Source organism: Macrobrachium rosenbergii, chromosome 2, assembly GCF_040412425.1.
Source record: "Macrobrachium rosenbergii isolate ZJJX-2024 chromosome 2, ASM4041242v1, whole genome shotgun sequence".
Lineage (NCBI taxonomy): Eukaryota > Metazoa > Arthropoda > Malacostraca > Decapoda > Palaemonidae > Macrobrachium > Macrobrachium rosenbergii.
In genome coordinates, this window is record NC_089742.1 from 92,936,604 (window position 1) to 92,950,980 (window position 14,377).

General features: G+C 41.8%; 1 protein-coding gene across 1 annotated transcript in view; it reads left to right on the forward strand.

Moving 5' to 3' along the window:
- Nucleotides 1-14,377, forward strand: part of hiw (highwire) — a 1,788,684-nt gene that overhangs the window by 1,394,131 nt on the left and 380,176 nt on the right.

Here is a 14,377-nt window from a genome sequence, read left to right on the forward strand (position 1 = left end):
TTGATGATGGATCGGGTGTACATGAAGATCTGTGGGTGGAAGCTGAGCATGTGTCGGGGGATAACAGGTGTTATGAGGGGGTTTTGACGGATGATGTGGTGCATGGTCCAGGTGTGGTTGTGATGGTGAAAGTTTGAGTGAAAGGAGTGCATAAATCCAGACAGATGTATGTGGATGAATGTAGGGAGAAGCTGAAGGGGGTTTTGTGTACAGGTTCTATAAATAGGGTGACGAGTTCAGGGGACTCTTGGGTGGAATTGCTAAACTCTAGTGATTCAGTTCGCAGTTACCAGAAGGGTACTTATGCAATCGACTTTTTGACTGGGTCGATGGAGATAATTCAGTAGCTGTTGTTGGGGAGTTTTGTAGATTTTCAGGAGCAGATTTTCAGGCTAGAAGGCAGGTTTTTAAGGATCAGTTTGCCTGTGCTGATTATGAAGAATATGCTGGCAGTGTAGGAGATGTTCTGGCAGAGTTTGCGGACATAGTCGCACTCAAAGGGAACAAGTTAGGATTAACCAATGTGTTAGAATACAAGGTTCAGTTGGAGGACAAAGCTAAGCCTATTTTTGTTCCTTCTTGTAGGATTCCTTTTTAAGATTAGAGAGCAGGTAGAGCAAGAGGTCAATAAGTGGGAGGAAGAAGGCATTGTTAGGCCCCTTTCATCACCTTTTAATTTTCCGTTGTTGACAGTCCTTAAGAAGGATGGTTTAGTCCAAGTTTGTGTAGACTTTAGGAAGTTGAACGAGAAAACCATTCCTGACCGCTACCCTGTGGTGTATTTGCCAGATTTATTTATTGAGATTGAGGGCAAGAATATTTACTCCTCAATTGATCTGATGCAAGGGCATTTGCAAGTACCTCTTAGTGAGGAGAGTCGAGAGTACACGGCTTTCTCTTTGCCGAAGGGGCATTATGAGTTCACGCGAATGCCGTTTGGTTTAATAGGCAGTCCGATGACATTTACTAGGCTAATGAATACAGTTTTGCATGGCTTGTTAGGGAAGTACATATATCTATACATGGACGACATCTTAGTTGCCACTGATTCAGTAGAGGAACATGAGAAGTTCTTAGGGAGGTTTTTAGGAGGCTTAGATTAGTGGGGTTGAAGATAAAATTAGCCAAGTGTAATTCTCTCAAGAGGCAGATAGTATATTTAGGTCATATCATTTCTAAAGAGGGTGTTAGAATAAATGATGATAAAGTTAGGGCAATCGTAGATTTTGCCATTCTCAAGAATAAAAAGCAGATTTGGTCATTCTTAGGCATGGCTGGATTTTTCCGTAGATTTGTGATGGGCTTTTCTGCACTGGCATCTCCCGTGACAGATGTCCTGAGGGATGATGTGTAGTTTGTGTGGGGAGATGGACAGCAAATAGCTTTTCAGATGATTAAAGATGCCTTAGTGTTGAAGTTTCCTGATTTGGAACATCCTTTCACGTTGGTAACAGACGCTAGGTATGATGGTATAGGGACATGCCTTGGTAACAGATGCTAGTTATGATGGTATAGGGGCATGCCTTGGTAACAGACACTAGTTATGATGGTATAGGGGCATGCCTTGGTAACAGACGCTAGTTATGATGGTATAGGGGCATGCCTTGGTAACAGATGCTAGTTATGATGGTATAGGGGCATGCCTTGGTAACAGACGCTAGTTATGGTGGTATTGGGGCATGCCTTGGTAACAGACGCTAGTTATGATGGTATAGGGCCATGCCTTATGCAGAAGTTCGATGGAAGACTCCATCTGATTGCATTTTACAGTAGGAAGTTTAAGACATGAGGTAGTAATGAACGGTTATGGTTGGAAGTAGACAAAGAGGCCTTTGCCATAGTGTCTAGCCTTATACATTTTAAGATGTTGATCTTGGGCAATCAAGTAGAGGTTCTGATGGATCATAAGCCATTGTTGGATCTTTTTAATAAGCCGGATCTTTCCCCAAAAAGAGCTCGGTGGTATCTGACAATCAGGGATTTTGATGCTAAGCTTAAGTACATAGAGGGTAGACAGAATGTCGTAGCAGACGCCCTTAGTAGAAGTTTTCCTGATGCAGACAGTATTCATGTTTGTTATGTATCGGGAGATAGTATAGACTGGGATATTAGTTTAGTACAAGCAAAGCAAGATGAAGATGAGTTTCTGGGAGACGCAAAAGTGTTTCTTTAGAGGGGAATTAGTCAGGAAGGGTTATAAGCTGCTTTTTGCAGGGCTTGAATTAGAGGGTAATTTGTTATGGAAATTAGATACAGACTGAGGAATAGTGAGGATAAGGGTGATACTACACAAAAAGTTGTTCCTAGGAGTTTAGTACCTACGGTGCTTAGATATTGTTCACGGTAGGTCTGGCAGTCCGCATTTGGGGACTGAGAAAACGGATCAGAGTGGATGGGGACAATTCTTTTGGAAAAACATGCTCACATCGGTAGAAGATTGTGAGAAGTTGTTCTGTTTGTAATGCGTGTAAGCCATCAAGGGTTGTTTCTTGTAAATTGGGTTCATTCCTGATTCCTACCAGACCCTCATCACCAGTACAAATGGGCCTTTTGAACAATTTCTGTGAATCTAGTTATGGTGATAGGCACCTGTTGGTGGTTGTTGACGAATTAACTAGGTTCATAGAGATTATTCTGTTCAGGCATAAAACAGCGGAAGAGGTGGCAGTTGCATTCTTTAATGGGTATATTTGCCATTATGGGATTCCGGAGGTTCTGATTACAGATATGGTAGGGAATTCGTGAAGAGGACGATAGAGTGCCTGGCAGATGTAATGGGCATTTGGAAGGTCACTATTATTCCCTATAGACCAGAAGCAAATGGCCTGTGTGAACGAGCAAATAGGAAGGTCATTGAAGCTCTTCGGATGACGGTTGGGGGAAATGATGTAAATTGGGATCAATATATTCCACAGGTGCAACATAGTATAAATACGATGGTTAGTGATACCATTGGAATGTCTCCCAATGAGGCGCTGTTTGGTTACTCAGCGCAGGGTGTGTTCGATTTGTTGCCTATTCCATCGGGTGATGAAACAATCAGGGCGCTTGTTGGCACCGTGAAAGAGAGTTAGATATGCTGCGTTCTTGCTAAGAATCTTGAAGTGAAAACGCGAGACATGGTAGATAGGAGCAATGCAAAACCAGATAGAGAGATAGAGTTAAAGTTGCTGTGGGAGATAGGGTTTTTGTGAAAATAAATGTCAGGAATTAGTTGAACTATAAGCTATGTCCTAAATTTGAAGGTCCTTTCCGTGTTGTAGGGGTAAGAAAGGGGAATGGATTTGTTGTTCTAGATGAAAACACTGGTGTGTGTTGGTTGACACATATATCTAAAATTAAAAGGACATGTAATGGGTGTCGTATGGGTTAAATCCTGTGTTGTACTGGGGTTATGATAGTTTTTTCTTTGTTTTTTTTAATGGGTTGTAAATGGGTGTAACTTGTAGTTTTTTTTAACTGGGGAGGATGTTAGTCTGCAGAGTTATACAAATCTTTAATTGTCTGAGTTCAGTTTTTGCTCGTCTGTGTTGCAATACTTAGTTAAAATTAAGTGCAAAATGCCATAGAGTTTTATAGATATATGAATTTCTTTTTTTGCTTGTTTTTTCTTTCCCGTTTCGAGATCGGGTATCTTAGAGATTCTTGCTTTTGTTTTTTATGCCGAAGTCTCTCATTCACATGACTTTGAGAGTCGTGACATGGGCTAATTTCGTAGTGAGGTTAGGCCCGTGTGTTATTATGTAAGAATATTATGACGTGTAGTAGTCGTCTGACGCAATATCCTTGAGTATAGAGTTACAGAATAAAGTTTTGTTACTTAGGATTGTTTTGGGGGGGCAATTAGGGTATCGGGCGGAATCTGTCTGATCTGTTACGGGTTTGGGTAAATCAGTTAGGGTTTAGGTTAGGATTAGGAAGGGTTTAATATTGCTTCCAAATTTATGTGTTTGGATTTTCCAGTTCTCTTTTAGAATAAGAGGGCTGCACCATTGGTAATTGTAGTTGTTATGATCGTAGGAGCGATTGCCAGTATATCAATTGCTATTTTGCTGAGAATTGAGCAGTATTTGCTAACCAGGGTAAAACTTTGATGACTTTGCAAGATATTTTACCTCTCAGATGTTTAGAATTGCCTCAGATGTTTAGAATTGGTAGGGTTCTCAGGTAATTTTTACTAGGAAGAATTTGTATGGGTAGTACCTTACAGTTAATGTACCTGATAGAGGGTTGATTGTGGAAATTCCAGTTGGAATTGTTTCACAGTTTTATCATATGGCCTTTACCTAGTGGGTTTAATATTTCAGTAATAGGATGGTATATATATATATATATTTAATATTTATATATATATATATATGTAATATATATATATATATATATATATATATATATATATATATATATATATATATATATATATATATATATATATATATATATATATATATATATATATATATATATGATGCAACGTTGTTTGTAAAGTCTCTGCTGAGCAAGTTTTCTGTGGAGACGCCCCATTTTCTTTGCCTCTACAATTAGTCACGCCTAATGTGCCAGGTCATATAAATTCAATCATTTAAACTGTGTATATAATTGTTTACCTGGTGTCAATTGTGTATCTTGTATTTCTTCTTTCACAGGCATCAAGATTGTATTCAATTCTAGTTCTGTTTTCACATTGTAAAGTGTACTTGTTTGCTGTATTTATTGTCAATTATTATCGACCTCAGGTCACTTATGCTTCCATTGTATTCCACGACACGACACCAGTCTGCCACTATATAAACCACCTGGATCTTGAATAAATCAGCAGTACTCTTTTTCCCGGAGCCATTAGCGGACCCATACGGCGACTCAGTCTTGGCTCCAGGAACTTACGCCCTTAGCGGACTAATTACGGTGCTGTAACCAGCGTTTGGGCGTGCTGACTCTCATCGGCAAAATCACCAGTGTCATTAACGGACTCACACGGCTCACCTCCAAGTGCGTTTTGACGCAAGTACCCCATTCCAGTTAAGAGGGCAAAGAGCAAGCATGGATGTGGATCTCCCCTCCCTCGTGCAGTTAACTGCTAACCTCGCGGATTCAGATGTTTACCTCCCTCCCATATCACCCGCGCCCGCCCCCGCGCCGAGGCTCTCATGCTCCTCCACACCCCTGCCCGCGCCCCACACTCTCCTCTGCCTGGCAGGACAATCAAGGGCCGCCCTGTCCATAAAACTACCGCCGTTCACGCAGGGGAACCCATCAACATGGCTGTACAGGGTCAAGAGCCAGCTCAGGCTGGCGGAACTCAACGATTAGGTGCTGCAGGCAGACACATTACTCAACGCCCTGCCGGAGGAGATCTGCAGGAAGCTCGTCCCGTGGGTGTCCGCCGAACGCCCCCTCACCTACCACCTCCTTAAGAAGTCCCTCCTCAAGACATGCTCCCTGCTGGTGCCAAGCGGGCCGCCCGCGCCCCCAACCTCGCCGTCAGCCCGCGGCAGGATCAGAGCGTCATGGAGTCATGGGGCATGATTCAGGACCTCCTCACCCTCCCAGACACCGACGGCAGCAGAAAACAACAGGAAATAAGCCTGTCGCGGGAGCTCCTCCTTCGTCAGCTCCTCCTGGAGGTCTGCACACAAATCCTTGAGCACTACGCCATGCCCTCGAGGTCCTGATCCGCACAGCGCAGCACCTGATGGACTCCATGAAGGCAATGAAGTGGATACCAGCACCCACACTACCAGTCAGCACCATCTAGCAGGAGGAAGGCGCAGAGCAGGAGATCAACATCGTCACCAGGAGGTGCCCAGCGCCCACAACAGGTGGAATTCCCCGAGTCTTTGCCACTACCACAGGCGGTTTGGCAAGGATGCCCAGAACTGCTTGCCGCCCTGTTCATTCGCCCGTTCAAAAAACAGGGGAGGCGGCAGCCAGCAGGACAGGCTGCCATGGCAGCAGAAGAACCCAGGGGCCCAGAACCAGTAGGCTTCTACGTCCGCGACACTGTCTCCGGCAGGATGAAGCTGGTCGACACGGGGGCCGTTAGATCAATCTTCCCGGCATCCAGAGAGGACCTCAAGTGAGAACTGGACCCGGCTGCCTCCCTGACAGCTGGAGATATTCCTAGGACTTCGTCGTCGCGGACGTTAGAACCCCGCTCCTGGGTGCAGATTTCCTTGCCCACTTTGGGCTGGCAGTCAACGTTGGTCGGAAGCACCTCCTCGACACCGACTCCTGCCAGTCCCTCCTTGGCAACGGGACCCAAGGCGCCCACCACCTGCTCCGCCACCCCCCACCAGTACTCACAGTTGTAAACGGAGTTCCTGGACATGTTCAGGCCCGAGCTCCGCCAAGTCCCCGGGGGCCCCAGCCAAACATGGCATCTACCATCACATAAAAACAAAGGGCCCCCCTGCACACGCGAGGTTCCTGAGGCTTCCCCTGGCGCCTTCAGGAGGCTAAGAATGCATTCGCCGAAATGGAGCGGATGGGAATCTGCAAGAAGGCCTCTAGCCCGTGGGCCTCCCCCTCCACATGGTGCAGAAACCGGACGGCTCCTGGAGACCCTGCGGCGACTACAGGCGGCTTAACCTCACAACGGAACCTGACCATTACCCCCTGCCGAACATACAGGACCTCATGGCTTCCTTTCACAGGGCCAAAATATTCACTAAGTTGGATCTTTTGAAATCCTATTTTCAGGTACCAGTCACGCCAGAGGACATACCAAAGACCGCCATCATCACGCCTTTCGGGTCCTATGTGTTTGCCTTCTCCACCTTTGGCCTGAGGAATGCCGGGGCGACTTTCCAGCGGCTCATGGACAACATCCTGGGGACCTGTTTCTGCGTAAAAAAACACACAGATGATATCCTTATATTTTCCAGGTCCCACAAGGAGTACCAGAAAACACATCTGAGCTGCCCTGCAGCGCCTGCAGGAGAACGGCCTCAGAATATCTGACGCATTCGACAAGTGCACCTTCTGCATCCAAAAGCCGACTTCCTGGGCCACCAGGTATCCCCGGATGGTGTCCGCCAGCTCACATCCAAAGTCGCAGCCATCACCAGGTTCCCCGTCCCCACCTATTTCAAAATCCAGGAGTTCCTCGGGATGGTGAACTACTACAGGCGGTTCATCCCGGGATCGTATGCACACCACGGCCCCCTGACAGCAACTCTGAAAGGCTAACCAAAGTCCTTGTTGTGGGGACCCAGCCAGCAGCAAGCCTTCTCCCTGATGAAGGCCGCCCTTTTAAGGCAACCGCCCTGGAACCAGAAATCAAAGCAAATCACAGCTGACGACGGACACCAGCAACGCCGCCTGTGGTGCTGTCCTGGAGCAGGTCATCTTTAAAATGGCAGTCCCCAGCCCATCGCCTTCTTCATCAAAGATAGTTCAACCCCGCACAGGCCCGCTACAGCACCTTTCAACAGGGTCTGCATTATTAGTGTACTAGTGCAGTAAAAATTTTCACAGTTCCTCCTGGAGGGCACGCCTTCACAATCTACACGGACCACCAGCCGCTGGTACAGAAACTGTCACCAAGCAGGGGACATCATGGTCTTCCAGGCAGCAGAGGTATCTCTCGGCCATCGCTGAAGTTCACCTGCTCCGTCAAGTACCTCCCCAGCAGGAAGAACCCTGTGGTGGACGCCCTCTCCAGAGTCGAGCTAAACGCGGTGCAGCTCGGGATCAACTACAAAGACCTCGTCAGGGAGCAGATCGCCGACCCAGAGACCCCAGCCTACCTCACCGCCATCACGTCCCTGAAGTGGAGGGACATGCCCCTCGCCCCCGGGGGCCCAAGTCTCCTCTGTGATGTCAGTACCTGCCAGCCCCGCCCCCTGGTGCCAGCCTCCCACCGCCGCCAGGTATTCGATGTCATCCACGGCCTCTCACACCCTTTTGGCAGGACAATGGCCAAGCTGCTCTCAGGTAAGTTCGTCTGGCACGGAGTGCAGAAAGACGCGAGGACCTGGGCGAGGCAGTGCCTGCAGTGCCAAACCAGCAAGGTGGGATGTCACACCGAGTCCGGGGTAGGTGAGTTGACATATGTCCAGTTTATTTTGAAGAAAGCGTGTGCCGGCCATGTTCACATCGACGTCGTCGGGCCCCTTCGCCCACCAGGTGGGTCCAGGTATCTCCTGACGGTGGTAGACCGCTCAGTGAGGTGGCCCGAAGCCTCGCCAATGCAAGAAGCCACCCCCAGCACATGTGCCGAGGCCCTGCTCTCCAGTTAGATCAGCCACTTCGATGTCCCAGACCACATCACAACCGACAGGGGCCCCGCTTTCCTGTCCGAATTGTGGTCCGCCCTGGCTCGGCTGCTGGGGACAGCGCATCACACCACCATGGCCTACAACCCAGCGACCAATGGCTTGGTCAAGCGGTTTCACAGGTCCCTGAAGGCGTCCCTTATGGCCCGCTGCACCAACGAGGACTGGAAGTACCAACTGCCGTGGGTCGTCCTCGGGTTGAGAACCGCCCCCAGGGCCGACGGCGCCCCATCCGCAGCTGAGAAAACCTACAGCGAGTCCCTCGTGGTCCCGGGCGAGCTTGTGACAGAGGATCGCCACAACCCATCAGTCCAGAGGCTTCGCGACATAGTCAGCAAGTTCGCCCCCTGCAAGCGGGCATACACCGACAGGTCGGCCACCTTCACGCCGCCAGGGCTGGCCTCCACCACCCACATCTTCGTCAGGGATGACGCTGTCCGCCCCGCCACTGACCAGGCCCTACAGGGGACCTTAGTTGTAGTATAGTTTGTTTGAGCGAACAACAAGGCGCCCCAGACCGCACTTCACGGGAGGAACGATTAGGTGTCGGTACACTGGTCAAGCCTGCCCTCCTGGAGGAGGACACAGAATCACCGATGCGCACCCTCCGCCTGGTCAGCCTTCGCCACAGCCGGGCCCTCGTAAAAGCGGGCACGGCCGCCCCAAAAAGCCCCCACACCCTGGCAGTCAGGCACCCCCACACACAGGGCGTTCCCCAATGTCCTCACGCAGCCGTGGCACCCTTCAGAGCCCCAGCAGATACGCCGACTAATCAGGACGTTACCATACATCTGTGGGGGGCATTTCAAAAGGATGTTGTAAAGTCATCTGTAAAGTCATTTGTGAAGTCTCTGCTGAACACGTTGTTTGTAAAGTCTCTGCTGAGCAAGTTTTCTGTGGAGACGTCCCATTTTCTTTGCCTCTACAATTAGTCACGCCTAACGTGCCAGGTCATGCAAATTCAATCATTTAAACTGAGTATATAATTATTTACCTGTTGTCAATTGTGTATCTTGTATTTCTTCTTTCACAGGCATCAAGATTGTATTCAATTTTAATTCTATCTATTTTCACATTGTAAAGTGTACTTGTTCGCTGTATTTATTGTTAATTATTATCGACCTCAGGTCACTTATGCTCCCATTGTATTCCGCGACATGACGCCAGTCTGCCCATAAAGTAACATTGTTTATTTATGGTAAATTTCATACAGGGTCCAAACACATGGCTGAAAAAAAGGCACTGTTATAACATCAGATTTAAATTAGAATCATACATTTTCCCTACAAAATCACTTTAAAATATCTTTCAATAAATGGATGATAAAACATAAAAAAATTGTTTTTATCCATGAAATATCCTTGTAAAATAGGCGTGCATCTTATATGCTGGAAAATATGGTATATACATTTATGTATACATAAAATATGTATGTACATATATATACATATGTATATATGTATATATATATATTAATGTTTCTTGCATATATATATATATATATATATATATATATATATATATATATATATATATATATATATATATATATATATATATATATATATATATATATATATATATATACATATATATATATATATATATATATATATATATATATATATATATATATATATATATATATATATATATATATATATATGTGTGTGTGTGTGTATGTATATATACAGTATATATATTTTAAGAAATAGTTAGACCTGTACTTAAGTTAACATTTTTTATTGTGACTAGTTCAGTAATAATGAATGGTCAGTTGTGTTGCTTTGCTTTTAATTCTGTGTATATTTTATGTATAATTATCTTTGAATTTGTCTTCTGTTCCTCTCTTGACTGTTGCTTTTACAGATTAAACTGTAGGCTACTGTTCAATATTAATTCTCGGTGGTTAGTTCTGATATGTTTATTTGATTTGATTTGATTTCTGTTTCAGAGAGTTTTTTAAAAATTTTATTTTATTTATTTTTTAGATGCTTGATGATGGGGTATGTTACAGCATATACATATATACACATATATATATATATATATATATATATATATATATATATAAATAATACACATGTGTGTATATATATATATATATATATATATATATATATATATATATATATATATATATATACATATACACACAGTGTGTTGTCAGTATTCGCTGGGGATGCGTCCCACACACCCCCCAATAGGTCAAATTTGCTCTAATGCTTAAAACCCTCTAAAAACACTTAGAACTGCCCATTTTGATAGCTTAAACCAAGAAAAAACTTGTAAAAATGCTTATACCTGAGTATTTTAATAGTTTTATCACAAAAAGTGCATTTATTCATGAAAATTATATGAAAATACAGTAATTAGTGAATATTTCTCTGTGAAAAATGGCTTAAATGGGCAAATTTCCATGAATGATGGCTAGATATGTTCCACAGAGAAACCCGTGAATGCGTGAGTCCGTCAGAACCATGAGAACGCGAATGGTGGGTGTGTTTACTGTATATATATATATATATATATATATATATATATATATATATATATATATATATATATATATATGTATTATATATATACATGTGTGTGTGTTAACCAACCAAGAGTAAATCCCAATGCTTACCTTTGCTAATAGCCAAGAAGTCCCATCAATTGGTAGCTTGATAGTGACCATTTCAAAATGGCTCTCTCTCTCTCTCTCTCTCTCTCTCTCTCTCTCTCTCTCTCTCTCTCTCTCTCTCTCAGGTCTACAGTGAAACAAGCATTACCCAAAATAATTTATTTGACAATAATGTAACCCAACTGGATTGCAAGAAACAAAATGTGAAATAAAATGGAATACTAATGTTCACCAAATGATTAAACACATTAAGGTCCAGCATATTCAACTAATTATTCTCTCTAAATGATTTCCCCACAATTGGTCAAAATAAGTCAAAAGTCCAGTATATTCCCAATGAGTACATCTTAACCCCTTCCTCAGTGAAATATCTGAAGAAGTCAATTAAAAAACCCTTGTTAAACAAATATATAAAAATAAAGATATGGGAATTCCTCCCATGTTACTTATAAAGTACACACAATGTCAGACACAAGTGAGATAATGTTAAATGAAAATCACAATCTACAGTTTGGAAAATCTAAAATGTTCCCTACCTCCAAACAGCAATGTTCACAATCTTAATCGACAGGTGTCAAACCACAGGGCTTTCACCGAAGGCTTCTATTAATATTTGGTGTTGATCTTTGAATGACAATTTGTTTGATAACTAATCCCTTCACACCCTAGGGCTCTGCCCAAAAAAAACACACACATGATCAAATTATCCAGAACCCTGACATTTCCGGCGAACAAACTCACAAAGTCTTGTCGCTAGGCAGGGATGTTCTCACATCTCAAGAATATCTGATGCATTCGACATGTATACAGTTTCCCTAATCAGGATGTGCACCAGACACCAGCTAAACATTCTCTCAAGGTTCTTCACAGTGCCTTTAGTCACACTTATTAATCAGAAATCTACTGTGTATTGTATTTCATAAAATGTTTGTGACCTATGAGCTTTTATATATATATATATATATATATATATATATATATATATATATATATATATATATATATATATATATATATATATATATATATATATATATATATATATTATATATATATATATATATATATATTATATATATATATATATATATATATATATATATATATATATATATATATATATATATATATATATATATATATATATATATATATATATATATGTATGTATGTATGTATGTATACACACTCACACACATATATATATATATGTATATATATGCTGTAACATACCCCATCATCAGGCATCTAAAAAATAAAGTACAATTTTTAAAAAACACTCTCTAGAATAGAAATCAAATCAAATCAAATAAACACGTCAGAACTAACTACTGAGAATTAAAATTGAACAGTACCATTTAATCTGTAAAAGGAACAGTCAAGAGAGGACTAGAAGGCAAATACAAAGATAATTACATAAAATATACACAATTAAAAGCAAAGCAACTCTACTGGTCGTTCATTATTACTGAACTAGTCGCAATAAAAAATTTTTACAGTACTTCAGTATGGGTCTACCTATTTCTTGCTCTAGGGCAACCCATAACTGAGCGCTTGAGAAACTGTCAGTCTGTCACCATGACACATCATCTGTGCAATGAAAAATATTGTATGCTCCTGTGTTGCCTGCTGAATGGTGGCCAGATACTACTTGCCAAATATTGTCATGTGCCTTTTGACTGAAACATTAAGGAAACTGATGCAGTATTTTATAACGTGATTGTACATATTCCTGTTGATTCTGGTTTTGTATTTAGAACTGAAATAAATCCATCGCCACCATGGTAGCAGATTGCTTAGTTTGCAATACTTGGTTATTTATGATAGATTTCAAGAAGGGGTTTTAAAGGTTATTGAATATTAAATTTATCATGCTGTATCTTGGTAGCATTATGTTTATAATGTGGAATTCCCAAATTTTCGTCAGGTATGGCCAGTTTTACTAGAAAACAAAGATTCATTCCAGTTGAAGTTGCTGTCAGAAACTTGAAGGGTACTTAAATATTGAAGACTAGTAAGGGAATATCTGAAAGTGTTAGGTAAGAAGGAAAAGTACAATGTCATTTAGATGATCTCTGGGTTTCTTTAATCCTTTTGACATATGTCCAGTTTATTTTGTGATGAAACCATTTCGTTGTTTTTCATGTAACTTCGTGGATGCTCTTCGGTGTCTTTATTGATAGATCTTGAACCCTGACTATTTGCTTAGGGTAAGTTATGTCAGTGGTTTTGATTTCTTTTCAAGATGTCCATGTTTGGAGAAGCAAGCTGGAAGTAAATTCATTCCTATTGATGTGTTGTGATAGCATGCATAACATGACAGAAAAACTGGTTTCCCCTTTCTGGTGAAAGCATAATGAACTTTTTAATTTCTGTTTTACTGGTTAAATGCCCTGCATATTTAGAAAATATAGTTTTCTTCTTTTTCCGTAACTTTTAAACTTAATGCTTTGGAGTATATAATCTGATGCCATCAGATTCTAACAAGCTGAATATTCAAAATTGTAAAAAATGCTGAGACATTGTAAAGTTGAGTTTTGAGATTTTGTCGACATCAGGTTTTCTTTTCCAAGTCATTTTTTATAAAGACTAAGGCAACAAGTGTAGTGAGCTCCCCTTTTCCTCTTATGTATTTAACCCTGTTAGTTAGAGTGAGATGAATATTTAAACCCATTTAAAGTATTCTCATTGTCCTTGGAAATAGTCTGACAGTTTGTGTGGAAGCATATCAAGCCAGAAGCTCTGATACGATGGGATTTATTTGTCTATTGAAGTTGTCGAGAATTAAGAGAAAGCAGGAGAGTACCTTGAGTAAGTCAAGGTCTGATTTGGGTATGATATTCTAGATGCAATTACCTGCTTGAGAAAGGAGGCAAGGCATAGGGCAATCATGTCTCCATGTATTCAAGGACAGAAGGTCAAGCAGTTGTGAGAGAAATAACATTAAGACATCTGGGAATGGAATTTCTGCTCTAGGTTTTGCAGATAAAAATTTTCTTCAGTCATTTAGTACATGATCAGTCTTTTTTACATGGTGCTGGTTAAAACTGAATTACTGGTATGCTATATTATTAATAAAATTTGGAAACTATTTCCTTGTTATGTGAGACAAATGTAGAATTATCTGTTTCCAAAGAGAGGAAAGAGTTGTGTTGTTGACCTGATACTTTTTAGGTCTAAATCTTGGATTGATTCATGGAAGCATGAATAATGTGTTTTATACCTATCATCTGTATTATTCTTATCTTACTGTAACTCTTAGTTCTGTCAAGGAGTTTGATCATTATTTTATTATAAGTTATGTCAAGGAGTTTGATCATTATTTTATTATACTGTAAGCAGTGAGTGGAAATGCAGTGCAGGAAAAAGGCAGTAATGCACAGTAAACCTTTTTCCACTCACTTTGCAAATGAAGCATTATTTTGTGAAAGTTTTAGGTTATGGGGCTAATTAACCAATGTGCTTTAAGTTG